Genomic DNA, 27,720 nt, shown 5'->3' on the forward strand with positions numbered 1-27,720 from the left:
TTAGGCCCTTTATAACCTTATCCACTCATATATGCAAAAGAAGAGTCCAGGAGTAAGCAAAAACAGAACTATGTTAATTTCCCTTTAGTAGGTTTCCCAGCCTCCTGCAGTGGGTGGGTGTTCCCCTGATTTCAGGCACCCCAACCTGCTGCCATGCATCTGGCTGCTTTGGGAGCCCTGCCCCCAAAGAGCACCAGCACGCTGCAATGTGCCTAGTGTGATGACGTCACCCGGAAGTGTTATCACACTGGGGAGACACTCTATCACTTAGGGGAAAAACTGATTATTTGGGTGACATCATTACATGTTCAAGAAGAGCCTCCCCACCCGGAGCCAGGAAGGACCTGGCAACCTTACCCTTTAGGGGAAAACCAAGAAAAATAAACTGTATACAACTGTAGTCAGGTGCAAGACTTAACTTGGAAGAAACCATTTTCACTACAGAATAAGTTGTTACAGAGAAAGAGTAGTCAGAAACTGCCTGACTACCATATGAGCAAGGGTGGAATTCCAGCAGGAGCTCCTTTACATATTAGGCTACAGAACTCTGATGTAGCCAATCCTCTAAGAGTTTACAGTAGACCCTGGAATAAGAGCCCTGTAAACTCTTGGAGGATTGGCTACATCAGGGGTGTGTGGCCTAATATGCAAAGGAACCTATGCTAGAATTCTACCCCTGCATATGAGGATAAAACCAACAAGATTCCCTTAGGTTTGCCAACTTAGTTTCAGATTCCTGGAGCTTTTAGCACACAGACCTTGTTCTGCCTGTCAGGTTCAGCACCCCCAGGAATACTAAGTCTGAGAGCCTCCAGGACAGCACACTACCTCCACCCTGCTCTTCGTGAAGACAGACTTGAGACAGATCTACTTCTAACCTGCCTGTCAGAAGATCTAGACTAGGTTCCCCAACATGGTTCCTGGGGGCTCCATGATGGCACGTGCCACTACTTCCGAAACATCTGCTGAGCTTTTCAGAAAATAGATGGGGTCATTGTACAGCAGGGCTTGTTATTGATTGCTTCATTCAAATTAGAGGAATGACTGTGTTTAAAACCATGAACGGTATGGTGTGGGAGAAGGAACTTCAAGATTGCAAGCTCCTGTAACTGAGCTGCTGCTGTAATAACAGTTTGTAGTCTGCTCAGCTCAGCAATTCTCCAAAGGAAACATAGTGCTAACAGAGGAGAATGAAAGAAATATGAAAATGCAAATTACCAGATGTTAGTTTACAAGCCTATGTAGAAATCTTGTGGTGGGATGTGTAGGTCCACTGGAGTATTAGTTTAGCGAGAAATGTGGAGAGGGGGTATTGGGGGGAAGGGTTCAGGTATGGGCTAAATGGTAGAGCACCCGGTTTGTCAGGTTCACTCCCTTGAATTGGAAACACAAAATTAGGCAATAGCCTGTCCTCTGCTGGGTTAAAATCCAAAAGGAGGGTGTCAGCCCTTTTGGTGAGCTAGAACAATGGAATTATTCTAGGTTCAGTTTTTTTAACTGGACAGATAGCCTTCTGCATGCATAGGGTTGCCAGCCAGCAACAGACAGTCCAGGGGGGAGAGGAGACATGGGAGGATGAACTCAGGAAATGATGTAACAACACTATAAGAATGGCTGGAAACTCTACAGTAAAACCATAGAGTTTCCAGTGATACCTAGAGTGGCATGATGACACTTTTTTTTTTTTTTAATATCCCGCCCTCCCCGCCAGGCGGGCTCAGGGCGGCTAACAGACATGGGGTCCCATGATTCACATTAAACAATAAACAATATAACAGGCATGGGAGTCCCATGATTCACATAAAACATAGCAATTCAAACATTAATTACAAATAAGTTATTTAAAATACATAAAACATATAAAATAGGTGCTAAAATAATATAGTCCTGATGTATATGAGATGGCTAAATATCTGTTCGTTCGTTATCAGGTTCTGTCTCAAATACCACAAGATGTCTCAAATGCCAACTGAAAAAGAAATGTTTTGCAAGCCCTGCGGAATTGGTTCAGGTCCCGCAGGGCTCGCACCATCTCTGGAAGGTCATTCCACCAGCGAGGGGCTATCACCGAGAAGGCCTGCTCCCTAGTGGCCTTCAGCCTAACTTCTTTTGGCCCAGGGATTGTTAATAAATTCTGGGAACCAGACCTCAGTGCTCTCCGGGGTACATATGGGGAGAGGCGGTCCTTTAGGTAGGCAGGTCCTCGGCCATATAGGGCTTTAAAGGTAATAACCAGCACCTTATAGCGAACACGGTAGACAACCGGCAGCCAGTGCAGGTTGCGCAGCCCAGGCTGTGCAGGCTCCCACCGTGGTAGTCCCTCCAACAGCGTGGCCGCCGCGTTCTGGACTACCTGGAGTCTCCGTGTTCGGTACAAGGGCAGCCCCATGTAGAGGGCATTGCAGTAGTCTAACCTCGAAGTGACCGTTGCGTGGATCACAGTTGCTAGGTCGACGCGCTCCAGGAAGGGAGCCAGCTGCCTCGCCCTCTTAAGATGGAAGAAGGCGGATCTAGCAGTGGCAGCTACTTGGGCCTCCATTGATAGGGAGGACTCCAGTAGCACTCCCAGGCTCTTGACTTTGCGCACCGGTACCAGTGGCGCACCGTCAAAGGCCGGTAAAGTAATCTCCCCTCCCGGTCCGCCGCAGCCCACGCAAAGGACCTCAGTCTTCGCCGGATTCAACTTCAGCCCGCTCAGCCTGAGCCAGTCAGCCACGGCTTGTAGTGCCCGGTCCAAATTTGCTGGGACATCACCAGCCCGGCCGCCCATCAATAGATAGAGCTGAGTGTCATCTGCATATTGATGGCAACCCAGCCCATACCTCCGTGCAATCTGGGCAAGGGGGCGCATAAAGATGTTAAACAGCATCGGGGAGAGGACTGCTCCCTGAGGCACTCCGCAATCGAGTGGGTACCTCTGGGACAGTTCCCCCCCAATTGCCACCCTTTGTCCCCGACCCTCAAGAAAGGAGGAGAGCCACTGTAAGGCTAGCCCCCGAATTCCTGCATCGGCGAGGCGGCGGGTCAGCAGCCGGTGGTCGACCATATCGAACGCCGCCGATAGGTCTAACAACAGCAATACTGCCGAGCCGCCTCGATCCAGTTGCCGTCGGAGGTCATCCATGACCCATCCATGACCCATTCTGGGTTCTCCCTGAATGCGATGTCACCCCATTGTCCAACAGTGATTCCCCTCCCCCTTCCACTGGCCTCTGGAGTGCTGGTGGCAACGAAAGCTGGGGATGCCCAATCCCCCAACCCAATCCAAGCCAATGCATACAAAGCACATGCTCTACCACAGAGCCATGACCCTTGATGCAACCAGAGGAGGTTACCAAGCAGCTCCAAGCAGCAACTGGTATGCACATACTGTTTAGCCGTCAGGATCAAAAGCCATGGACAGATCTCTCACCTATTAATTTGTTTATTCCCCCTTTGAAAGCTACATAAACCTAGTGGCCATCAGTCAACTGGGATAGGCACATGACCAAATAAAATACAGAATTAATGTCCCCAGCTTGCTTGCCCACTACAAAACAAGGACAGGGTCCACTAAAAAAAGGATGAGTGTGGATGACATCCAAGGACTGTGCATGAATGGAAACAGGAGGCTGTCAACAATCCATAGAATTCTACCCATATGTGAGGAACACGTCCCTGGGTGTACCAATGCTGGTAATTTTTTCCAGCAAACACTGGTCTACATCCTCTGCAGAACTCAAATCCCCATCCATTGTCTCTGCTCCCCATACCCTCCTAATCAATCCAGCTGCCCCATTTGCAGAAGGGATTTTTATTTAATTATTGCAATGTTCTTCCAGCTGTGTATGGCAACGTTAAACCCTTTCTTGAAGTACCCTGAGAAGCCGATTCCTGCAAAGCACAGCTGTTCTGCCTCCCATTAAGCACCTGCTTCTCTTCTGAAACCATTTCCTTAATTTCAAAATCATCTTAATTATTTTTTCCTGCAGTACTTGCTGCTTTTGTGTAATATATAGCTAACTGTCTGCGCTATATTTTTAAAATGGAATTTGGAAGAGACAAAAAGGTCAATCAAGGCTGTTAATGAGCCAACCAGACAAAAAAAAAAAAGATACCCCAACAAAATGTTAATTGCTATTTTGCTTGTTCTTTTAAAAGGCATCTGCAATTAAAGCCCAGGCTTGACAAGAGTTAACTTACAGCCATTTGACATGTTGAGTCTAATTTTTGAACCTGCTCGCTTTAACTTGGGAAGAGTCTCTGCATAAATACTTTTCCATGTTTGACTTTGTTTTTTAGAACTGTAATTGGAAGATCTATAGATCTCTGCTACTCCCTCCAGGTGGTTTTTTCTGGGTTCAAATGTGTGGGATGATTTGGGTGCATGTGAATTTCTGCATTCTGTTCCTATGGAGTCTCTGTTGACGTAAGGGACTCAACAGAACATAAGAAAAAAGCCCTGCTGGATCAGCCCAGTGAGAGTCCATCAGGTCCAGCATCCTGTCTCGCACAGTGGCCAATCAGTTCCTCTGGAGGGCCAACAAGAGGACACAGAGGCTGAGGACTCCTCCTGATGCTTTCTCCTGATACAGTTTGACTGCCTCTTAACATGGAGGTTCCCTTCAGTCACCACAGCTAGGAGCCACTGACACTTATCCTCCATGAAATCCCCTTTTAAAAATGTCTATGCCTGTAGCCATCCCTACATCCCCTGGCAGTGAATCTCCCTTTGTTTTGAAGATAGTACTCTATAACTGAGAAAGGAGATCATGTGACTCAAGGAAAGGGTGTCAGCAGAAATGCTGGAAGAATTATTAGGAACAGACTATAATTGACAGGACAAGTTGAGGGAACAGAACTGTACAATTGAGACATGTGAGAGACAAACCATGACATCATGTAAACATGTAAATAAATTGCCCAACCATTTAGCTTAACACGAAACAGACAGCTCACTGGGAAAGACATGTCAAAAATGGTCCCAAGTCTAATAGCCATAACTAACAAGCATGTTTAAATATATGTGATTTGCTGGCTTCTAATCAACGAGGTAAATGCCAGTCAACAACTGATCTAAAGATGTTCTGGCATAATTTGAGTCAAATATCACCAGCGTTGAGTTCCTATCAGGACTACCAATTTTTAGTTTTTTAGTTATTTGGAAAATGTTCATGCTGCCTCTCCAGGAACCTGCCTTACAAAAGAAGAATAAAACAACAACAATAACAAACACTAAGCAACATTGATTAAAATCCAACATTAAAAACAGACCACTAATAATTAAAATGACAATGTCCAGATGAAGATTAACCCTTGAATTAAAAGCCTATGTGAACAGAAATGTTTTTGCCTGGCACCATAAAGAATGTGGAATAGGCACCAGGTGATCTTTAAGGGGGAAGGGCCTTCCATAAACAAAGTGCCACTACAGAAAAGGCCCTTTGTTTCTGACAGTGACTATGGATGTTGTACATGAAATTGCATATTCCCCCTTATGTGCATCTCACTACCTTCTTACAACATCCTCTTCTGTGCAGTTTCACAGAACCCCATTCCTCTTTCCCTACTGAAATTAACCCTAATTTAAACATGCTAACCTCCTGTCATTCCCATCTCCATTTCTCCCTTAATGTTACTCTTTTTTTTTTTTTTTACTATAAGCGCCTTAGGAGCAGCCATCTTGTACTTGGCATAAACAAAGGAACTGTGTCCCCCATTGGTCAGTCTGCCCTTCCAATGACTTTCACTACAATTGTGCACTTCTGGCCATCCAGTTAGGATGAGACTTGAGTGAATGCCACTGTTCACCCATAGCTGCATCCTTTCCTGGTGGAAAGGCAGTGTTATGTATTCAGAACACAGAGTTGCAGAAAATAAGGCTATCCATGGTTATTAGCCAAGACAAGGCAGCCAGAACAGGGAATTTTTGAAGCCAGATATTCTCTCTCTCTGAGGGCAGACACCAGAAACAAGCAGAAGTTGGCCGTCCTGCTCTCACTTGTGAGCTTCCTAAAACTGATTGGTCTCTGCAGAAAACCCAGTGCTGGACTAGACAAATATTTGACCTTCTTCAGAGAAGCAATTTCAGGTGCTTTCAGTGCTCAGCAGGAGTCCAGATAATTTGTGCTGGCCTTTAGTGGAGTCTAAATGTGCGGCTCTCACAGCACAACATCGCAAGCTAGTCCTCTTCTCCTTCCAGAGTCAGGGGTGGGGGGTCTTATTTCCAATGCTGCTGTTAGATTTTCATTGGTTTCCAATTGGCTCTGAAGAACTTTGTTACTGTAGGGAAGAATCCCATTTCTCACTGCAGCTGCACAGATGTGCCGGCCACCGAACCCTTGACCAGTGTAGACATACAATGTAACTAAAGGGCAGGTGCTTAGAAGCAATCCTTGTTACCTCCTACCTGATTTCCTCTGAGGTTTTGTCTGCACAGATAGAACATACCCATGATATCTTGGGCATAGTGACCACTGATACCGCAAACACTTTCTTCATCCCATAGCCCTTTAGTTATCCTTCAAAAGATTTATTTTATTTATTTAAAACAACTATGAGCTGCCTTTCTTTCTTACAGAAACTCAAGGCAGCATACAATATAAAGGGCAATAAAACACAATACGTAAAATATATGACACTAATTTAAAACCAATAATTTAAAACTGCTGCTAAGCAGAAGACCTTAAATTAAATCAAATGCCATCCTGGATAAAATTTATTATTTATTTCTTAGTTCAATATATACCCCATCCTCCCTGCCAAGACAGGCTCAGGCTCACTATAAAACCACAGACTCATAAGAGTTGGAAGAGACCTCCAGGGTCATCTAGTCCAACCCGCTGAACAATGCACAAATACCTCCTCCACACACATACACCCTCAGTGACCCCTGCTCCATACCCAGAAAATGGCAAAAACCTCCAGGATCCCTTGCCAATCTGGCCTGGAGAAAAACTGCTGCATGATCCCAAAACGTCTATCAGCATTACCCTGGTTGTGTAAGAAACAGCCACAAGAACTAAACACTGACGCAACCCTTCCTGCCCTCCTTCTCAGTACTGCTTAATTCACAGAATCAAATATGACCAATGATTTGACATGCTTTTTATGAATGGTCTTCTTTACAATATTATGAGTGCTGTGCATAATTTGCCTGTGTGATAACATATTTTTGTATAAATTATGGGATTTGACATTCTTTGTATGGAATATTTTGTATGTTGTATCTGCTGTGATATAGTTTGTGGTGTTTGTGTCTTTTAGCATGTTGCATTAGAAATATGTTAGTTTACCTTTAAGCGGTTTGTGTAATGGCACTTGTAAATGAGATGTTTGCCTTTTTAAACATGTTAGTTGCACCATTAGGGTGAGCAAGAAGCCACATACTGAGCTGTAGCCGATTTGAAATTGCTGCTGGAGATGCTCTGTGTCCCTCTTTTTTGAAAATTGTGTAAAGAATCTATATAATTGAATCAACAGGTAAGTATGATATATTTTTTCACTGGAAGAGGGTTGGTGGTGTCTGAATGTCCTTCTGATATTTGTGTATAATATTTTCTTTTGTTAGCGGTCCCAGGTCTGATGAAGACTGGAAAGAAACAAGTACTTAATCGATTGGCTTGTCACCACACTACTTTGGGACTTGAATATACATGTTTTGGACATTTGGACTGATTTCTATATACTTCTTAGTAAATTCGTCACTAGCTTGCATTTTTTGTTGTGTAAGTCACAGAATCAGCATGCTGTCAGATGGCCATCTAGCCTCTGTTCAGCTGCCTCCTAAGGGTTAAGGGACCAAATAGCTAGGCATTTCAGTACTCAGAGCTTTATTTTTCAGCCGTTGGTGTGAAACAGGGAGGGAGGGACTGGTTCTGTCAGCCTTGAAGCCAGGGCTGGAATAACCATTACATTCAATGTTCCACAGAGAAAAGCCCCAGCCAGATTGGGGCTCCCGCTGATATGATTCAATTATTTGGAAGAGTACCAAAGCGAAGAAAGTGCCCACATTGCTTCTTTTTTTTTTTTTTTTAAAGTCACCGTCATACAGAAGGGGATGGTGATTCCCTTGTTCCCAGACAAGCTCAGCTTTCCACTGCAGGAAATGTAGCAGTCAGAGGACCCAGCTGGCAGAATATCCTCTCTGCTGAGGAGAGTTTCGGGGGCAGGAGAGGATGCAGTGGGAGGAAGGGCTGCCTAAAACTGTCTTTGCTGTGAAATTATATAATTTCTAACAGATAAGAAAGCAGAATTGGGGTCTGGAGCCCAGAATGTAGTTTTTAACGGACTTCAGCAAATGTTTCCTATTTCATTTGTTTTCATATCCAACTACTATATATTTTTGTCAACATTTAAGGATCTCCTTTTCTTTGGTTTTACACTCAGTGTGTGTTGCATGCAAATACTGTTTTTATATGCTATTTATACATAGTACCCATTGTAGATCCAGTTCAGCATCCTGCCTCACATAGTGGTCAAACCAGGTGCAAACAGGAGGTCTGAAAGTCATAGAATCATAGAGTTGGAAGGGACTCCCAGGGTCATCTAGTCCAACCCCCTGCACAATGCAGGAAATTCACAAATGCCTCCCCCTAAGTTCACAGGATCTTCATTGCTGTCAGATGGCCATCCAGCGTCTGTTTAAAAACCTCCAAAGAAGGAGAGCCCACCACCTCCCAAGGAAGTCAAAGTCAAAGGACTCTCTTCTGTTGTTACCACTTACCACTCCCATCATTGGAAGGAACTTAAAGGGTTACTGTCTCTAAACATGGAGGTTCCATGTGGATAATAGCCATTGGTGGATTTGTCCTCAATGAACCTATCTACGCCCCTTTTAAAGACAACTGTGCTAGTAGCCAGGGAGGGAAGGCAGCATGGTATAGTCCGGGGGTGGCCAACGGTAGCTCTCCAGATGTTTTTTGCCTACAACTCCCATCAGCTCCAGCCATCAGCCATGCTTGCTGGGGTTGATGGGAGTTGTAGGCAAAAAACATCTGGAGAGCTACCGTTGGCCACCCCTGGTATATAGTCCAATCCTGTGAGATCTCAGAAGCTAAGCAGAGTCGGCATGTGGATGGGGGACCACCAGGGAAGACACTGCAGAGGAAGGCAATGGCAAACCTCCTGAACTTCTCACTTGTATCCAAACCCCTTGCTTGGGTCTCTTGCAACTTGATGAACCATATGTACATAAACTCACTTATTTATATTACAGGACTTTTTTTGTAGCAGGAGCTCCTTTGCATATTAGGCCACACCCCCATGATGTAGCTAATCCTTCAGGCGCTTACAGGGCCTACTGTAAGCTCTTGGTGGATTGGCTACATCAGGGGTGTATGGCCTAATATGCAAAGGAGCTCCTGCTACAAAAAGAAGCCCTGTGTATTTACATGTAAAATATGTATAATTCATATGTCTCTTTAGAAACACAGCTCATTTTCTCACGTTCTTGACTATTGTGAAGCTGGGGCCAGGTAAGGGTTGCATACCGAGGATGCCCACCAGATGGCAATCTTGGAATCCTTAAGTGGAGTCCCTGTTTCTCTGCAAGGTCATCTGAATAAAAAATAGGCTTTTTTTTTCAAGAAAAAAAGCAAACTGTCCCCTAAGCGACTAGGAGAGAAGAGGGGGGGAAACATGAGCCAAACAGCAAGGAATTATTTCAGTAATGCAAAGCAGCCCCTTTTTGTAGTTCTATCAAAAGAGGAAAAAGTTGGTCGATTTGGACTCCTGCCTAGCTTCAAGTGAAGCCCTAGTCACTGTGTTAAGGGCCATCGTCTTTTGCAAATGGAAAGAGTTAACCAATGAGAGTTCATTATTGTTTTCAACAGGAACTCTCGTGTTTCCCGAAGTCACAATGAGCAGCAAAGAACAGCACCACGCTACCCGCCCCCCCCCCAGTCACAAAAAGCTCTTTCATGTTGCCCTTTCAGAACATGGCTCGGAAGCCAGACATTCATTTTAGAAAACCAACACACTGCTCCGTTCGATTGGTATTCTGCACTTCAGCCCACCATATCCAAGCAACCTGAATGTCAAGATGAAACTGAAAGGGTGTCTTCAAAACCGGGAGATTTTTTTTTAAAGGTAGTACAAATGCAGTCAGACCCAGCAAGTCAAGTGCTTGGAATGAGAGATGGGAAATGCAGCTTCAGGCTACTGAAGACAGAACACAGAAGGCAGTGGAGAGAACTTCCAGGCAGTAGGCAGGTGAGAAATGTTCGGGAGAAATGAAAAAAAAAAAAAGGTCTGGTGAAATCCCCTAGGTGACGAAACCAAGTGGGCCGTTATTCAATCCAGGCACGACCAGGGCTTTTTTTGTAGCAGGAACTCCTTTGCATATTAGGCTACACACCCCTGATGTAGCCAATCCTCCTGGAGCTTACAGGGCTCTTATTCCAGCGCCTACTGTAAGCTCTTGGAGGATTGGACACATCGGGGAGGAGCGTGGCCTAATATGCAAAGGAGTTCCTGCTACAAAAAAAGCCACTGAATAGCTCTCAGCAAGAGCTCCAATGCAACACAGATTAAGGGAGCAGTGCAGTGTAATGGTTAGGATTTCAGACTCTAACGTCTCAGGTTCAAATCCCCACTCTGCCATGAAGCTCTCTGATTGTCATTACATTATCTTCCTGTCTTCCCCGGATGCCTGGTCTGGAGCTACAGCATTCTGTCTCCTTGCCTGGAGAACCAGAAGTACAAGATTGGGTGGCTAGTAGCATCTTGATAATGTTTCTGGAGAGGGGGTCATCTTGGGCTTTCCAGAAACTACCAGTCTATTTAACGTACCCTTGTTTTGTTGACAAGGACTCAGAGGAGCTATACAAGATCCAAGCTGGAATCTCAACTTCAAAGTGCATGGAAGCCCAATTTAGATTGGGACCGTTGTGGGCAAGCCTCTCCACAACACAGTTTGGCCAGCCTGAAGGCCCTGGGAAGGTACTTTTTGCCCCACTGGGAAACTTGCAGGTATCTCTCAGTACAGGTTCCCAAACAGCACAAATAGTGCCTCCCCAGAGCCATTTCCAGGTAGGAAAATGGTACAAGGGGAAGTTGAAGCCCTTCTCTGTGAGCACCGCAGCCCCCGTGCAAATCAGGCTTGCGTTCGCATAGGAGATGAGATCCTAGCAGGAAACTGTTAAGGCATGTCTGATTGAAAGTCCTTGTAATAGAACAAGGGAAAATGCAAAGATAATGTAACATATAATTAAATCGTCAGCCTAACCTACCTTACAGGGTTGTTAAGGAAAAAATGAAGGAGGGGAGAACTACAACCCTGAGAGCCTTGGAAGAAGGGCAAGATTTAAACTGTGACAGAGGTGAAAGGACTCTAGCAGAGGAAAGAGAATGCACGGTGGCTCAGTGGTAGAGCATCTGCTTGGGAAGCAGAAGGTCCCAGGTTCAATCCCTGGCATCTCCAAAAAAGGGTCCAGGCAAATAGGTGTGAAAAACCTCAGCTTGAGACCCTGGAGAGCCGCTGCCAGTCTGAGAAGACAATACTGACTTTGATGGACCAAAGGTCTGATTCAGTATAAGGCAGCTTCATATGTTCATATGTTCATCTGCACAGGTTCAGATCAGCATACTGAGGGTGCGATGAGACACATTAATAATGCACTTTCCACCCACTTTCTATGCACTTTCCAACTGGATTTTCCTATGCGCTCTGGTAAAATCCAGTTAGGAAGTGCATTGAAAGTGGATTGAAAGTACATTATTTTGTGTGTGATCACAGCCTGTGAGTGGTTTGCATAGCTGAGTCATCAGCGTTGTGTATATCCGTCTGAAGTGCCGTCAAGTCACAAACAACTTACGGTGACCCCACAGGGTTTTCAAGGCAAGAGACAAAGTGTTATGGCTTGCCATTGCCTGCCTCTACATAGCAACCCCAGCATTCCTTGGTGGTCTCCCATCCAAATACCATCCAGGACCCATCCTGCACAGCTTTCAAAATCTGATCAGATCAGGCTAGCCTGGGCTATCCATTTCTTCTACATTGTAATGTTGTTTGTTCTTCAATGGCTCCATACCGATGTCCAGCAGGCCCTGGACTAAGGGTGGCACAAACTCTGGTCACCACGCCTCAAAAAAAATATTATAGCATTGGAAAAAGTGCAAAAAAGGGCAACTAGAATGATTAAAGGGTTGGAACACTTTCCCTATGAAGAAAAATGCCTGGGGCTCTTTAGCTTGGAGAAACGTCGACTGAGGGGGTGGCTTGATAGAGGTTTACGAAATTATGCATGGGATAGAGAAGGTAGAGAAAGAAGTACTTTTCTTCCTTTCTCACAATAAGAGAACTTGTGGACATTCAATGAAATTGCGAGCAGTCGGGTTAGAACGGATAAAAGGAAGTACTTCTTCACCCAAAGGGTGATCAACACATGGAATTCACTGCCACAGGAGGTGGTGGCAGCTACAAGCAAAGACAGCTTCAAGAGGGGATTGGATATACATCCGGAGCAGAGGTCCATCAGTGGCTATTAGCCACAGCGTACTGATGGAACTCTCTGTCTGGGGCGGTGATGCTCTGTATTCTTGGTGCTTGGGGCGGGGGGCACATTGGGAGGGCTTCTAGTGTCCTGGCCCCACAGATGGACCTCCTCATGGCAGCTGAGTTTTTTGGCCACTGTGTAACACAGAGTGCTGGACTGAATGGGCCATTGATCTGATCCAACATGGCTTCTCTTATGTACTTATGAAAACATCTACTTTTGCTGTGGAACTGCCAAAGGTTGTGATACAGACATAGAGGGTGACCAGGCACCAGCAGAGGGAGATCGGCAGCAACAGAGACTTCTCATTATAAACCAGCATTGTCACCTATGGGTTGGGAAATCCCTGGAGATTTCGGGGGGGGGGGGGGGAGGGAAGGGCAGGGTGTTATCATAAGAGTTCACCCTAAAATGCAGCTGCTTTCTCCAGCGGAAACTGATCTCTATATTCTGGAGATCAGTTGTCATTCCAGGACATCTCCAGGCCTCACCTGTAAGACTGGCAGCCCTATCACAAACACCATCTCAGAAGACCCCTTTGATTCTGCCTCCACTTTCTTCTTTCCAACCTTTCTGCAAAACACAACTCCTCAGTGAAGTCTAAAGCTCAACACACACACACACACACAAAGAAAAAACACAATATATTCTCTGCTGAAACAAAGCCTTTCTCTGAACTGAATGCATCTTCCCCTTATCACAGCATCCCCCGTTCTGTTATATCCTTGGGCTGATTTTTAGAATCAAAAACATTTCACGTCAAAAAAATTGTAAGTCGAAAACATCTCCTTTTACTCCCCCCCCCCCCCGCCTTTCCAGGATGGACAGGTGAAATGAAGACAGCTTTTTGCTCCTCCTTCAAAGTCCAACACTGTTGCTGTGCAGGAAGTGAACTAGGATTGGGCTCCAAAGCCCTTTGAATGGCTAAAGTGAGCAATTCATGCAAATTGCTTTCATCATTAATGGTCCCCCATGGCTCCTCTCTAACCTTGGATTCTTTCATGTACACAGTACAGTGAATGTTAATCGGGGCTCATCCTTGTGTTCCCAATGCCTGTGTGTGCATGAGAGCCATTACTTGACAACAGGGAGAGGTTATTTTGTTTCAGAGCGAGAGGGAGAAGGTGGGAATGGTCAAAGGAAGGAAGGAACATGCCGGCTGCACAATTTCTGTGAAATGTTAACAACAACAACAACAAAAGCTTTATGCACCACGTCAAGAGATGGCAAGGTGAAGAAGAGGAGGAGGAGGAGGTTGGATTTATACCACCCCCCTTCGCTTGGGAGTCTCAGCGTGTTTTACAATTCCTTCCCCTCCCCACAACAGACACCCTATGAGGTGAGTGGGGCTGAGAGAGCTCTTTTGAGGACTGCTCTTGAGAGAGCAGCTCTTTCAAGAACTGTGACTGACCCAAGGTCACTCAGGAGGTGCGTGTGAAGGAGTGGGGAATCAAACCTGGTTCTCCCAGATTAGAGTCTGCGCACTTAACCACGACACCAAACAGGATCTCTTATGCCAGCTGTGCCACACACAGGGTTGCAAGACAATAAGAGCCGGCATCATGTAGTGCTTGGTACTAGGATCTGGGATCCCCATGCCTGAATCCCTTCTCTGATGCCATAGTGCACTTATCAGGGCTTTTTTTTGTAGCAGGAACTCCTTTGCATATTAGGCCACGCACCTCTAATGTAGCCAAGCCTCCAAGAGCTTACAGGGCTCTTAGTACAGGGCCTACTGTAAGCTCCAGAAGGACTGGCTACATCAAGGGGGAGTGGCCTAATGTGCAAAGGAGTTCCTGCTACAAAAAAAGCCCTGGCACTGATTAACTTTGGGTGATCTCAGCCCATCCTACCACACAGGGTTATTGTTGTGAGGACAAGACGACAAAGAGGAGAACAAGGGTTGTAAACCACTTGAGGGTTCGCCCTGTGGAGAGAAGAGGGGCGGAAATACCTTGACCTTGGGCCAGTCACGCACTCTCAACCTAACCTACCTCACCAGGTTGCTGGGAGGATAAAATGGAGCAGAGGAGAGCAGCGTAAGTCACTTCGGGTTTCCACTGGGGAGAAAGACAGGGTATAAATGAAGTATCCAAATCAGGGGTGTCAAGGATTCACAAAAATTGTGGCAGCTTACATGAGTGTGTAAGACGCCCTGAGCCTGCTTTTGCGGGTAGGGCGGGATATAAATTGAATTAAATAAATAAATATCTAAATAACGATGATACATGCATGTTAGCAGGGCTTTTTTGTAGGAAAAAGCCCAGCAGGGACTTATTTGCATATTAGGTCACACCCCCTGACATCACGATTGTTGCGCACAGGGCTTTGTTGTTAGAAAAAGCCCATCAGGAACTATTTGCATATTAAGCCACACCCCATGACACCAAGCCAGCCAGAACTGTGTTCCTTGCTTAAAAGAAAAAAGAAAAGAAAAAAGTCCTGCATCTTTGCTACAGCCTGTCTCATTTGCCACCATTCCCCCTCATCTCAAAAACTGGGGCTTCCATTTAGCTCTGCCCAGCCTTTCAAAAAGTGATCCCTGGCCCTCCTCCAAGGAAGCCCTCGCTGTTTCCCGAGTCCCTCTCGGCTACTCCACACCCGCGTGGCTGTCAAGCGAGCGATCTGCACAGCTTCCGGATCGCGGGAACAACAACAACAGCAACAACAACCCCCCCCCCAACCCCCAGAAGCTCTCCGATGACAAGCTGTTGTCAGGTCGGTGCAAAGGAAGGGGGAACACAAGCCGCCTGCAGGCTCTCTGAAGGCAACAGGCATCCCAGGCTCTCCCCTTCAAAGTGCGGGGATCAAAGAGAAGTGCCTGCGTGATGGAGCTGGAGAGAGGGAGGCTTCGGCACGGAAGGAGACTTCTCAGACTCAGGCTGTCTCATCTCCAGGTGAATAGAGAAATGCACTGGCTTAATGGGCCCAGACTCCAGCCTTCTCTGCTGAACAGAGAAGGTATTCTGGCTTTTCCACCTGTGAGGAAAAAGGGGATCTAAAGAAAGGGTTTGATCTTTCTTTGGCCATTCCGTCACAGGGCTCATGCACAGCTTTTTCTTTAGCACTTGGAATGTGCAAAGAGCTTCATGTAATTTATCTTACTGACAACAACATCCTTAGAAGCAAGGTCTGTGTTATTTATCCTCACACTGCAGATGGTGATGATGATAATGATATTGGACTTATAACCCATCCTCCACTCCAAATCTTAGAGTGGCTCACAATCTCCTTTACTTCCCTTCCCCCCACAACAGACACCCTGTGGTGATGATGGTGCAGATGGTGATGATGATAATGATATTGGACTTATAACCCATCCTCCACTCCAAATCTTAGAGTGGCTCACAATCTCCTTTACTTCCCTTTTCCCCACAACAGACACCCTGTGAGGTAGGTGGGGCTGAGAGAGTTCTCACAGAAGCTGCCGTTTCAAGGACAACTCTCCTGACCCAAGGCCATTCCAGCAGCTACAAGTGGAGGAGTGGGGAATCAAACCCAGTTCTCTCAGATGAAGAAGAAGTAGTAGTAGAAGAAGAAGAACTTGGATTTATATCCCAACCTATACTCTGAATCTCAGAGTCTCAGAGCAGTCACAATCACCTTTACCTTCCTCCCCCACAAAAGACACTCTGTGAGGTGGATGGGGCTGAGAGAGCTCTCCCAGAAGCTGCCCTTTCAAGGACAGCTCTGCAATAGCTATGGCTGACCCAAAGTCATCCCAGCAGGTGCAAGTGGAGGAGTGGGGAATCAAACCTGGTTCACCCAGATAAGAGAAGAAGAAGAAGATATTGGATTTATATCCCACCCTCCACTCCAAAGAGTCTCAGAGCAGCTCACAATCTCCTTTACCTTCCTCCCCCACAACAGACACCCTGTGAGGTGGGTGGGGCTGGAGAGGGCTCTCACAGCAGCTGCCCTTTCAAGGACAACCTCTGCCAGAGCTATGGCTGACCCAAGGCCATGCTAGCAGGTGCAAGTGGAGGAGTGGGGAATCAAACCCGGTTCTCCCAGATAAGAGTCCGCACACTTAACCACTACACCAAACTGGCTCTCCACACACTTAACCACTACCCCAAGATGGGAATGATGGAGGATGAGAGACTGCAACCAAAAAATCAGAAGGAGATTGAGACTGGGAAAGGCAGCCATGAAGGAGCTAGAAAAGATTCTGAAGTATAAAGATGGGTTGCTGGCAAACAAGATCCAGTTAATTCATGCCATAGTATTCCCCATTACTATGTATGGGTGTTAAAGTTGGACAATGAAGATCAAGATGAGTAGTCATGTTACTATCTGGAAAAGCAGAAAAGAGAAAGCGTCCTGTAGCATCTTAAAGATTCACAAAAATTGTGGCAGGGTATAAGTTTTCATGAGTCACTGCTCACTTCTTCAGATACCTTCATCAGAAGATGTGAGCAGGAACTCACAAAAGTTCATACCCTGCCGCAGATTTTGTTAGTCTTTGGTTGCGGTCACACTCACCATTAAATCCATCCCTAACCAGTCTCTTTTATACCCCGCAGCTTTTTTACAATGAATTTCCTGATCAGACATCCCTTCATCCTTCAGTTCTAAGCAGCTTTGGTCTCGTCGTTGGTTGAACAGAGGTCTCAACTGGACCTCATTTTTTGAGATGGCATTCCGCACTAGCGCAAGCGCAATACCGTGGGGTATCGTGCTTGGCTTTTTTTTTTTAAGGTGCCAGAAAAGGTGGGCGATCTGCCCCCCCCCCCCATTTAAACACCCGGCCAGGGAGGGGAAGCCCAGGAGTTCTCTTTGCTGTTTCTCCGCCTGGCGGGGAGACAGCAAAGGTGGGTGATCTTCCTCTCCCCCATTTAAACACCTCGCCGTGGTGTTTAAATGGGGGGGGGGCACAGCAACTCTCTTTGCTGTCTCTCTGCCTGGCGGGGAGACAGCAAAGGTGGGTTATCTTCCTCCCCCCCATTTAAACACCCCGCCGTGGTGTTTAAATGGGGGGGGGCACGGCAACTCTCTTTGCTGTCTCTCTGCCTTGCGGGGAGACAGCAAAGGTGGGTGATCTTCCTCCCCCCCCATTTAAACACCCCGCCGTGGTGTTTAAATGGGGGGGGGGGTTTAGCATGGCAACGCTCTTTGCTGTCTCTCCACCTGGCGGTGAGACAACAAAGGTGGGTCATCTTCCTCCCCCCACCCTCCATTTAAACGGGACAGGGTAAAAGCCGGAATGGGTCGGAACAGACTGGAATGGGCATCAAACAGCATAGACTGTCACGAAAAATTAACACCCCGCCAGGGTGTTTAAATGGGGGGGGAGAGCACAGGAACTCTCTTTGCCATCTCTCCGCCTGGCGGGGAGAAGGCAAAGGTGGCCGATCTGCCTCCCCCCCATTTAGGAAAGGTCCCCTGTGTAAGCACCAGTTGTTTTCAACTCTGGGGTGATGCTGCTTTCACAAAGTTTTCACAGCAGACCTTTTACGGGGTGGTTTGCCATTGCCTTCCCCGGTCATTACACTTTCCTCCCCAGCAAGCTGGGTACATATTTTACCGACCTCGGAAGGTTGGAAGGCTCAGCCAACAATTGCTGGTGCAATGATATCATTTGGAGTGGGCTCTCGCAGGGAAGCGGATGTGCGCTTGCGTCGAGTCGCCTACAATGGAGCGTTCAAACATAGAAAGTATGTGCAGGAGTCATCGGAAGCATTCTTATTCCAGATTATATGTACTATCAAAAAAGTCCGCGTCTCAGTCGTGGCAGTTCGGGACACGAACGAGCCAACGACCATTGCCAGATGCTGATGTTTGGACAACCGCATAACATCCGACACGCATCTGGCTTTCATCCATGCCCATCTCGTCAGTTTATGTGTGCCTGACCTCAGCCTTTAAGATGCTACTGGACTCTTGGACAATGAACAAAGCTGAGAGGAAGAAAGTTGATTCATTCGAAATGTAATATCAGAGGAGAGTTTTTCAGATACCGTGGACTGCCAAAAGGGCAAATCAGTGGGTTCGAGAAGAAATCGAGTCCAAACTCTCCCTAGAGTCACTGAACGGAGGCTATTGTACTTTGGCCACATTATGGAGAAGACAAGTCACTGAGAAAGGAAATGCTGGGAAAAGTGGAAGGCAGCAGGAAAAGAGGAAGACGCAACAAAGAGATTGACTCAATCAAGGAAGCCCCCAGTTTGCAAAATCTGAGCAAGGCTGTTAATAGAATTTTTTGGAGGAAATTAATTCATAGGGTCACCATTAAGTTGGAGGTGAACTTAACAGCACTTCACACACACACACACAGGATAACGTGGTTCCACCTAATAAGTTTATGGTCAGATGGACATTCAAACCCAGGGCCTTCCCGATTTGCAGTTTAGTTTCTTAGTAGAATTACCTTTTTGCTGTTCTTCTGCCTTATCAAAGAATTCCAAATTTGATATTCTGAACAGCCAAAAGGACAGCTAGGGGTCAAATTAGGCAGAATGGAGCTCATGGATCAGTTTCTTACAGGCAAATTACAGCTGCATGAGGCCCCAATGCAGACTGTAGCATTGCCACCATACCTGGCTAGGAGCCAGCTGGGGTTGACGCGAGTCCAGGAGGGAATGCCTGTTGCTTGCTGCACCCCCTGTCACCAGGACAGAGCAAGCCCCTGTGTTTGTTGGTGCTCAGTCAGGGCTTTTTTATTTTTTGTAGCAGGAACTCCTTTGCATATTAGGCCTGATGTAGCCAATCCTCCAAGAGCTTACAGTAGGCCCTGTACTGAGCCCTGTAAGCTCTTGGAGGATTGGATATATCAGGGGTGTGTGGCCTAATATGCAAAGGAGTCCCTGCTACAAAAAAAAAGCCTTGGGTGCTCCCCTTATTCTGCCACCCCAAGTTTGTGTGTCTTCGTCTAAGAACCGTCTCTGCTTTGTCCACAAAACCATGTCTGGATCCCCAAAGCTCCTCCTTTTCTGTGGTCTTTGTTTTCACTTTACTGTCTCTTAACACTTAAAGAGATGGCTATAGCAACTCAGCCTTGACCTGAATGGCCCAGGCTAGCCATATATTGCCAGATCTCAGAGGCAAAGCAGGTCAGCCCTGCTTAGTTCTTGAATGGGAGAACACCATTAAAATCCAGAGGCAGGCAATGGTAAACTACCCCTGAACACCTTTGGCCTTGAAAACCCTCTGATAGGTCACCATGGCCCCGTTCACACAGTGTGTTGAGTTCGTGTTAAACTGACCTGGTTCTGTTCCCAATATCTTTGTTCCAGATATTATCGATCAGACTGCCATACTGCAATTCGAATCACTCCGCGGTGAAACCGTCTTCTGCTGTCTACACAACAGCACCATGCAGTTCTTTTTTTCTCCACTATTATCCACATGTGTGCACCACGCGCATGCACACATTATGCGCATAGCTTAAAACATTATGTGGTTACGCAGTTATGTGCATATCACGAAGTAGTAAACTGAGGCTCCTTTTGCTCCAGGACAGCCTTCAGACATCCAGAAGTTGGTTAATATCGCAGCAGAACTATCCAGACGGAGAAAACTATGAGGTGAAACTGGAGAACTCAAAAAACACCACAAAGGAGCAGGTAACAAAATAATCTGGTTCCAAGAAGTATTGGGGGGGGGGGCTACCACAAGTTAATACAGGGAGACAGATGTTGCTGTCTGATCAGCCACTTTAAATACGGAAGGAAACAGAGCAACATCTGATTATACTGTGTGTCTGAACAGGGCCTATAAGTCAGCTGCAACTTGGTAGCACTTTCTAGGGCTTTTTTTTGTAGCAGGGACTCCTTTGCATATTAGGTCACACACCCCTGATATAGCCAATCCTCTGAGAGTTTACAGGGCTCTTCTTACAGGGGCCACTGCAAGCTCTTGGAGGATTGGCTACATCAGGGGTGTGTGGCAAAAGTTACAAAGGAGTTCCTGCTACAAAAAAAAGCCCTGACACTATCTACCACCAGATAAACTCAGTTGAGGTTTCCTGGGATAATGAGAGGATAGGTTTTGCTGGCATTCATGGCCAGGAGGGAGATTCTCTAGGGATGTCCCAAAGAGAGAGACTGTCTCTTCTGGTTCTTACCTCTCCCATGTTTTATTGCACTCAAAATAATCAGAGTTTTTTATTTAATTTTTTTAATGTAAAAGAAATCTACTGCCCAGTTAACAGGAACACCCTTTTCACTCATCAAAAGATTTTTTTTAATCAACTAGTTAATTTGATGACCTGGGAATTTAACCCGATTCATAACATTTAGCAAGATATCCAGACTTATGCTGCTTTGGGGGTGCAAGTCTTCTAAGTCAGGGACCGCAGCAGTAAAGCACTTAGGAGGCTGTCACTAGTGGAGCTGAAAAGACTTGTTAACCCAACAGTATAGTCCAGGGGTGGCCAAACTGTAGCTCAGGAGCCACATGTGGCTCTTTCACACATTGTGTGGCTCTCAAAACCTCCACTGACGCATTAGCTGGCTTGGAGAAGGCATGTATCTCTTAAATCATTTCTCCAAGCCAGCCAGTGGTTTGGAAAATGCATTTAAAGTTAAAGTGTTTTCCTTCTACCTCTCCCTCCCATTTATTTTCCTTCCTTCCTTCCTTCCTTCCTTCCTTCCTTCCTTCCTTCCTTCCTTCCTTCCTTCCTTCCTTCCTTCCTTCCTTCCTTCCGACGTTTATGCTATGAGGCTCTTACGTTAAGCAAGTCTGGCCACCCCTGGTATAGCCAATCAGCTCCGACATTCGGTTAACTATGTAGGCCAGCTGGAAAGCCGGGCAAGCTTGTTTAAAAACCCCTGACCTTCTGACGAATCAATGCACATGCTGGCGCCAACAAATAGCCCAGGGCAGAGACATTCTGACTCGCCACCTCAATTTGGATTTCAGTGCATGGGTGGGCGCACGGTCGGAAAGAACCTGGCAAAGCAGCTGTTAAAATTAAGCTGAAAAAATGGGAGTCTAGCAACCAGAGCTGCAAACAAGTCTCTGAGATCTCACGCCTCCGCCTCTTCCACTTCTATTTACCAGCAGTATCCCAAAGGAAAACCCTCACTCCCCGGATCAGGCCTGATTTAATTGAGCATGGCTGATGAGGCTGCACGCTTGTAATAGACCCTTTTGCTCGTGAAATCCTGGCTCGGGAAAAGGGCCCCAACCTCCCACTTTTCCTTGGTACTAATCTCTGCTTTGAGCATCTGCTCCAGGGGCTTTTTCAGCTCTGCAGCTGCTCACGCGCTATTCTCAGGAACCGTGGCATATCCGACAGAGAGGAAGAGGAAACTTGCTTTGCGGGGAAGCTAAAAGCCTGCATCCCCTGAGCTACTTAAGAAGCCATCTAAAGCATGCTGTCCCCCACATCCCCACCTCCCCCTGGTCTTTTTCTATTTTTCTTTGTGCACTGGCTTCAATTTAGCACGAGGCTCCAGGCTGTTGAAGAAGCCTTTCCTCTTTGTCCTGGATTTTCAAGCTCGCAGCAGGTCACTGTTGTAATTAGATGCTCGATCAAGATCACTGCTTTGATGCCTGCAATTTCAAGGCCATTGCTAAGGTCCCTGATTGGAATTCATTAGATAAAACATTCCCTGTGCGTTAACATCAGACTGTACGGCTGGCATCTCTCTCTGTATGTGTGTGTGTCTATGAGCGCTCTGCATTGGAGAAGGAAAGATCCAAATGCAGAACATCAGCTAATTTGGTTTACCATTGAAAGGGCAATGTAAGCCTTCTCACGTTTGGAGATTCGAGGTGGAATGAAGAATTTCCACTAGATGTGCACACTACAAGAAACCTAAATTAGCAGGAGGAGTCTTGATTTTTCTAAAATCTGTCTTGTACAGGGATGGCCAAACCTGCTTAACATAAGAGCCACAAGACATGAATGTCAGAATGCTTGAGAGCCACAAGACATGAAGGTCACATGTTTGAGAGCTGCGAGACTGAAATGTCAGACGTTGGAGAGAAGGCAGGCAGGAAGGCAGGCAAACAGACAGGGGGAGAGGTGTGGAAAGAAAGCAAATTTAACTTTAAATGCATTCTCCCAGCTGCCAGCTGGCTTGGCCTGGAGAGATGATTTAAGGAGAGAAATGCCTTCTCCAAGCTGGCTGTTGGGGCAGTGAGGCCTTCAAGAGCCACACAATATGTGTGAAACAGCCACTTGTGGCTCCCAAGCCACAGTTTGGCCACCCCAGTCTAGTAAATCACCACTCTTACTTTATCCTAATTTTTGTTCTTTATGCAGGGATTTTAAGGAGTGCTTTTACGAATTTGCTGGGACGAGTTGCTAAAATCATCTTTAGGATTCAAATTCTCATTGCATCACCTCTGTGTGTTAAATTTATAAATATATAAACTTTCAGGACTGATTCTATGGATTTGTGGAAATCAGGTCTATCTGTGGTTATAAATGGAACCTCCATGTTCTGAAGTTACACCAGTTGCTGAAGAGGAACAATAGGGGGAGACGCTGGCAGCTCTGCCCTGCTTTCCAGGACACTAACTGACCACTGAGAAAAACAGGATGCTGGGGCCAGATGGGCCATGAATCTTATGATAAGGCAAAGCACTTCTACCTTGTCTCCTTCTGAAGTGATGGTAATGCTTTACTCTACTCTGGTAAGACCTCACCTGGAGTATTGTGTTCAGTTTTAGGCACCACATTTTAAGAGGGATACAGACAAGCTGGAATGGGTCCAGAGGAGGGTGATGAAGATGGTCAGGGGTCTGGAGACCAAGCACTATGAGGAAAGGTTGAAGGAGTTGGGTATGTTTAGCCTGGAGAGGAGACAACTGAGAGGTGATATGATCACCATCTTCAAGTATTTGAAGGTCTGTCATCTAGAGGATGGTGCAAAATTGTTTTCTGTTGCCCCAGAAGGTCGGAGCAGAACCAATGGGTTGAAATTAAATAAGAAGAGCTTCCAGCTCAACACTAGGAAGAACTTCCTGACAGAGCGGTTCCTCAGTGGAACAGGCTTCCTTGGGAGGTGGTGGGCTCTCCTTGGAGGTTTTTAAATAGAGGCTAGACGGCCATCTGACAGCAGTGCTGATCCTGTGAGCTTTAGGGGAAGTACTTGTGAATTTTTTGCATTGTGCAAGAGGGTGGACTAGATAACCCTGAGGTACCTTCCAACTCTATGATTCTATGATTCTCTGGCACTAGAGCACTGCACAATACACAGCTTGTCACTGAGCGTGTTGGTAATGCTCATTTTGAACTGCTGATAACAGATGGCAGGTCAAATATCTATCTATGCAGTGCATTTGGAAACTGTTCTTACTCATATTCATGTTGCATTAATTCCATTGTTAACCCTTTAAGGGTCCTTGTTTGCAGAAACTCAAAAGCAGCCTGCCCTGCATTCCCACTGCCTGCTATGCTTCCTGTACCTTTTCAAGCAAACTCATTTGTGTGCAGTTTTAAAACAGGCAGGCAGGTAAAAAAGTACCATCTCTCCCTTTTCTCAGGCACTGCTCTCCTTCCTGCTGCATAGAGATTAGTGGGCTGTTTTTTTGCTATCAATAGATCAAATGATCAAAAGCGAACTGGCTCCAAAGTAAACAGAAATTGGATGAATGCTGAAATCCAATGGGTGAAAAGCTGCACACACACAGAAAAGCCGTTCTTTATGTTGAAATCTTAACAAGCTGGTTTGGGGCGTCTGTTTTACAAGACATAATGTAACATCGCTCCTGCTCCCTTTATTCAACTGACAAACCCGAGCGCAAACCGTTCCACCGTGATACAAACCAGGGACATTTTCAAGTCTCTCTGGAAGCATTCAGAATGACAGGAATGAATCTAGGTTTATACAGACACGATGGTTATTAAATAGGTACCGGGGATAAGCACAGACGAGAGAAGCCGTAACAAGCGCCTGACCCACACTGTCTGCTAGACGAGCATTAGGGATATATTAGGGCAGGTTACTGTGCTCAGAGGTGGTCTTAGGATTCTGGGGCCCTGGGCAAAAGTCCAGGAGGGAATCTCAGGATCACTCCTACTCAGGGCTTTTTTTTGCAGCAGGAACTCCTTTGCATATTAGGCCACACCCCCTGATGTAGCCAATCCTCCTGGAGCTTACAGGAGGTCCTGTAAGAAGAGCCCTGTAAGCTCCTGGAGGATTGGCTAATCAGGAGTGTGTGGCCTAATATGCAAAGGAGATCCTGCTTTTAAAAAAGTCCTGCTCCCACTTCTCTGCTGGGACCACTTCAGCTCCACGCAAGGGGTGGCCTTTATCCCATGCGAGGCAGGTGAGAGTTGCCACCCCTCCCCCCCGCCCAGTCGGCTCGCTGAGCCTCAGACAGGGTGGGGCTGAGCAGTTGCCACTGCTGTAAGCTGGTTGGTGGGAGCATGAGCAGCCCTGCAAGCAGGAAGGAAGGTGGGAAGGTACAAACAGCTGCTACAACAAATACTGGTGCATGCTGTTTCCCTGACCACCAGCTGGTTCGCCATGGAGAGGAGCTCCTGAAATGGGGGGGATCCCCTGCTGGGACCTGGCAACCCTAAACTGGGGCAATCAACTGCAGGCAGTAGGGGGCCTCCCTCCAACAGCCCTACAGCTGGTAACGATCCCACCCTTGTGCCCAGTGACTGCAGTGGACGGGGAGGCAAAAACAGCCCCCTGCAACAGAAGGTGAGGCTGTGGATGGGGCAGGGTTTCAGGGGCTCCTCTGCATGGTGAACCAGCTGGCTGGTGGGGAAACCCCTCCCCTAAACAGTTGGAGATGGTTGGGAATGGGGGGATGCTTTGGGCAAACTCTATGGTTGAAGCCCAATTTAACCATAGAGTTTGCCCCAAAACCAGAGCAACCCTGACATGATGCTATCACACCATGTCCCTGCCCTCCACCGGATGGGGTGAGGGGACCTGGCAACCCTACCCCAGCTCTGCCCACCACAATTCCAAAGATGGCAGAGAAGCTGTCAGCAGCAGTGTCACAGTGGTTGGGGGCCCTCCAGTGTGGCCTTCCCAGTACAAGGCCCAGGGCAGCTGCCCCAGTTGCCCAACCTACAGTTAAGATCACCCCTGACTGTGCTGAGGATGTGTTTCCATCTATCTGGTGGTGCTTCAGTTCCCTTGTGAGACTCATTCCATCAGTGAGGGTTAAAAATGGGGCCAGCACAAGCCAGTGTGGTGTAGTGGTTAGAGTTTCAGGCTAGGACCTGGGGGACCCATGTTCAAAACCCCATTCTACCATGGAAACTCATTGGGTGATCTTTGTCAATCACATGCTCACTGCTTAACCAAACTCACAGGCTTATTATGAGGGCAAAATTGAGAACAATGTAAATCACTTTGGTCCCCACTGGGGAGAAAGGGGGGTATGCTAAATATACAAATAAGTGAATTCAGTTTCACAAGGATATTGTTTTTTGTTACAGGAACAAGAAGAGCTGTACATCTCATAGACTTTGTCCCAGCCTGCTTTTTGTGTGGGCTTTCTAACTGTATTATCATGTTTTAGATCAGGGGTGGCTAAACTGAGGCTTGGGAGCCACATGTGGCTCTGCCACACATATTTTGAGGCTCTCAAAGCCCCCACTGCCCTGCTGACTGGCTTGGAGAAGGCATTTGTCTCTTTAAGTCACTTCTTCAAGCCAGGCCAGCCAGCAGCTTGGAGAATGCATTTAAAGTTAAAGTTGCTTTATTTCTACCTCTCCCTACCCCATGTATTTCCCTTCCTTCCTTCCTTCCTTCCTTCCTTCCTTCCTTCCTTCCTTCCTTCCTTCCTTCCTTCCTACCTACCTACATCTAATGTTCATGTCTTGCAGCTCTCAAACACGTTGTGTTTATTCTATGCAGTTCTTACATTAAGAGCAAGTTTGGCCACCCTTGTTTTAGATCACTGCTTCCCCAGGTGGGTCCCATCAGCCAAGAGACTCAGAGTCTCGAGTCTCGGATCAATTCCGCCGTCGCTGCTGCTCTGCCTCTGCACTTCTGCTTTCCTCAGATCAAGCGATCAATTCCCCAACAGGTGAATTCTGATCGGCGACTCCCTCCAATTCTCCCTGTGCCTTCCTGATCTCTAAAAAACAAGGAAACTGGAGGGAGCTGTGGGTCAAAATGCACCCACACAGCAACTGGTAGGGAATCGATCTCTTGATCCGACAAAAGCAGAAGCCCGGGGAGGAGCAAGAGCGACTGCAGAATCGGTTGGGGTCTCAAGATATAGTGTTGGACGCAGACTCAATTTTCTGCTAACAGAAGGGGAGGGACAATTTCCATCAATTCCTGCCGTAGACCCCCCACTTGCCTCTCTTATTGTTCCTGAGGATGTCCTGTCCCCCCAGGGAGACTAATGGGCTGCAATAAGAAGAGGAGTTGTGCTCCACTGACAGAGGTGCTTTGTGTGAGCAGAAAGTCTGGATCCAATCCCCAGAGTGGAGGGAAAAGACAGCAGGAGAGAAATTGGGCTGAACACAGCAGGCCTCAGCATCTCATTGGGGCTAACTGATCTTCCCCCACTGGGAAGAGTTCCAGGGCGCAGTGCCCTGGAGGACCACCAGCAGGTGGAACTAAGTGCCCCTTGTGGTGCTGGCAATGCCATGGGCACAGGGGGTATAGGCTAGCCCGCTGAATGGTGGTAGCTCTTTGCAGTGTGACTGGGATGGCCCTCGGACGGGTTCGTGGCGGGAGCAAGATGGGAGGTGGATGCACGTGTTTGGTCACACTTTTTTGATCTGCTCACATCCCATCCCTGTGCCAACGCAAAATGCTGGTCTGGACCCAGCCACAATGACACATTTTAACTAGTCCGGTCAGGATTATCTCAACCTGACTTCCTTTCCCTGCAACCACATAGCAGCTGGGAGGAATTTCCCCAAGAGTCACAGGGCCTGATTCAAAATTTGAGTCCAGTGGCAGGCAGGCAGGCAGTCATATTAATTACAGTCATTAGACCATCCATATACAAAGTCCAGCAGCACCTTTAAGACCAACAAAGATTAATTCTGGATATAAGCTTTCATGTGCATACATACTTCTTCAGATACACAGAAACAGTTTTCCTCAAGCCTTATGTATAGGTAGATCAGATCAGCATATGGCACCAGGAGAGTAAGGTCCTCTGCCATGTGCCGTTTTTGGAACTGAACTGACCCCCAAGGGTGCCTTTAATTCAAAAGGGCTTTTCTGCATCAGCAATAGAGTTCCGTTGTACTAAATACTTCAGAAAGTTACTTGAAAAATTTATTAGGGGTTGTGGTCTATATTACTGGGTATACAGCTTGCTGAAACTAGGATCCTGCTACAGAATTCTGCATCATTTA

The 27,720-nt window shown here is 46.8% G+C and overlaps 1 protein-coding gene across 10 annotated transcripts in view; it reads right to left on the minus strand.

Annotated features, from left to right (window-relative positions):
- ARVCF (ARVCF delta catenin family member) overlaps positions 1-27,720 on the minus strand; it is a 628,036-nt gene that overhangs the window by 31,766 nt on the left and 568,550 nt on the right. The gene's annotated exons all lie outside the window — the stretch shown is intronic.

The sequence above is a fragment of the Heteronotia binoei genome, chromosome 11 (assembly GCF_032191835.1).
Source record: "Heteronotia binoei isolate CCM8104 ecotype False Entrance Well chromosome 11, APGP_CSIRO_Hbin_v1, whole genome shotgun sequence".
Classification (NCBI taxonomy): domain Eukaryota; kingdom Metazoa; phylum Chordata; class Lepidosauria; order Squamata; family Gekkonidae; genus Heteronotia; species Heteronotia binoei.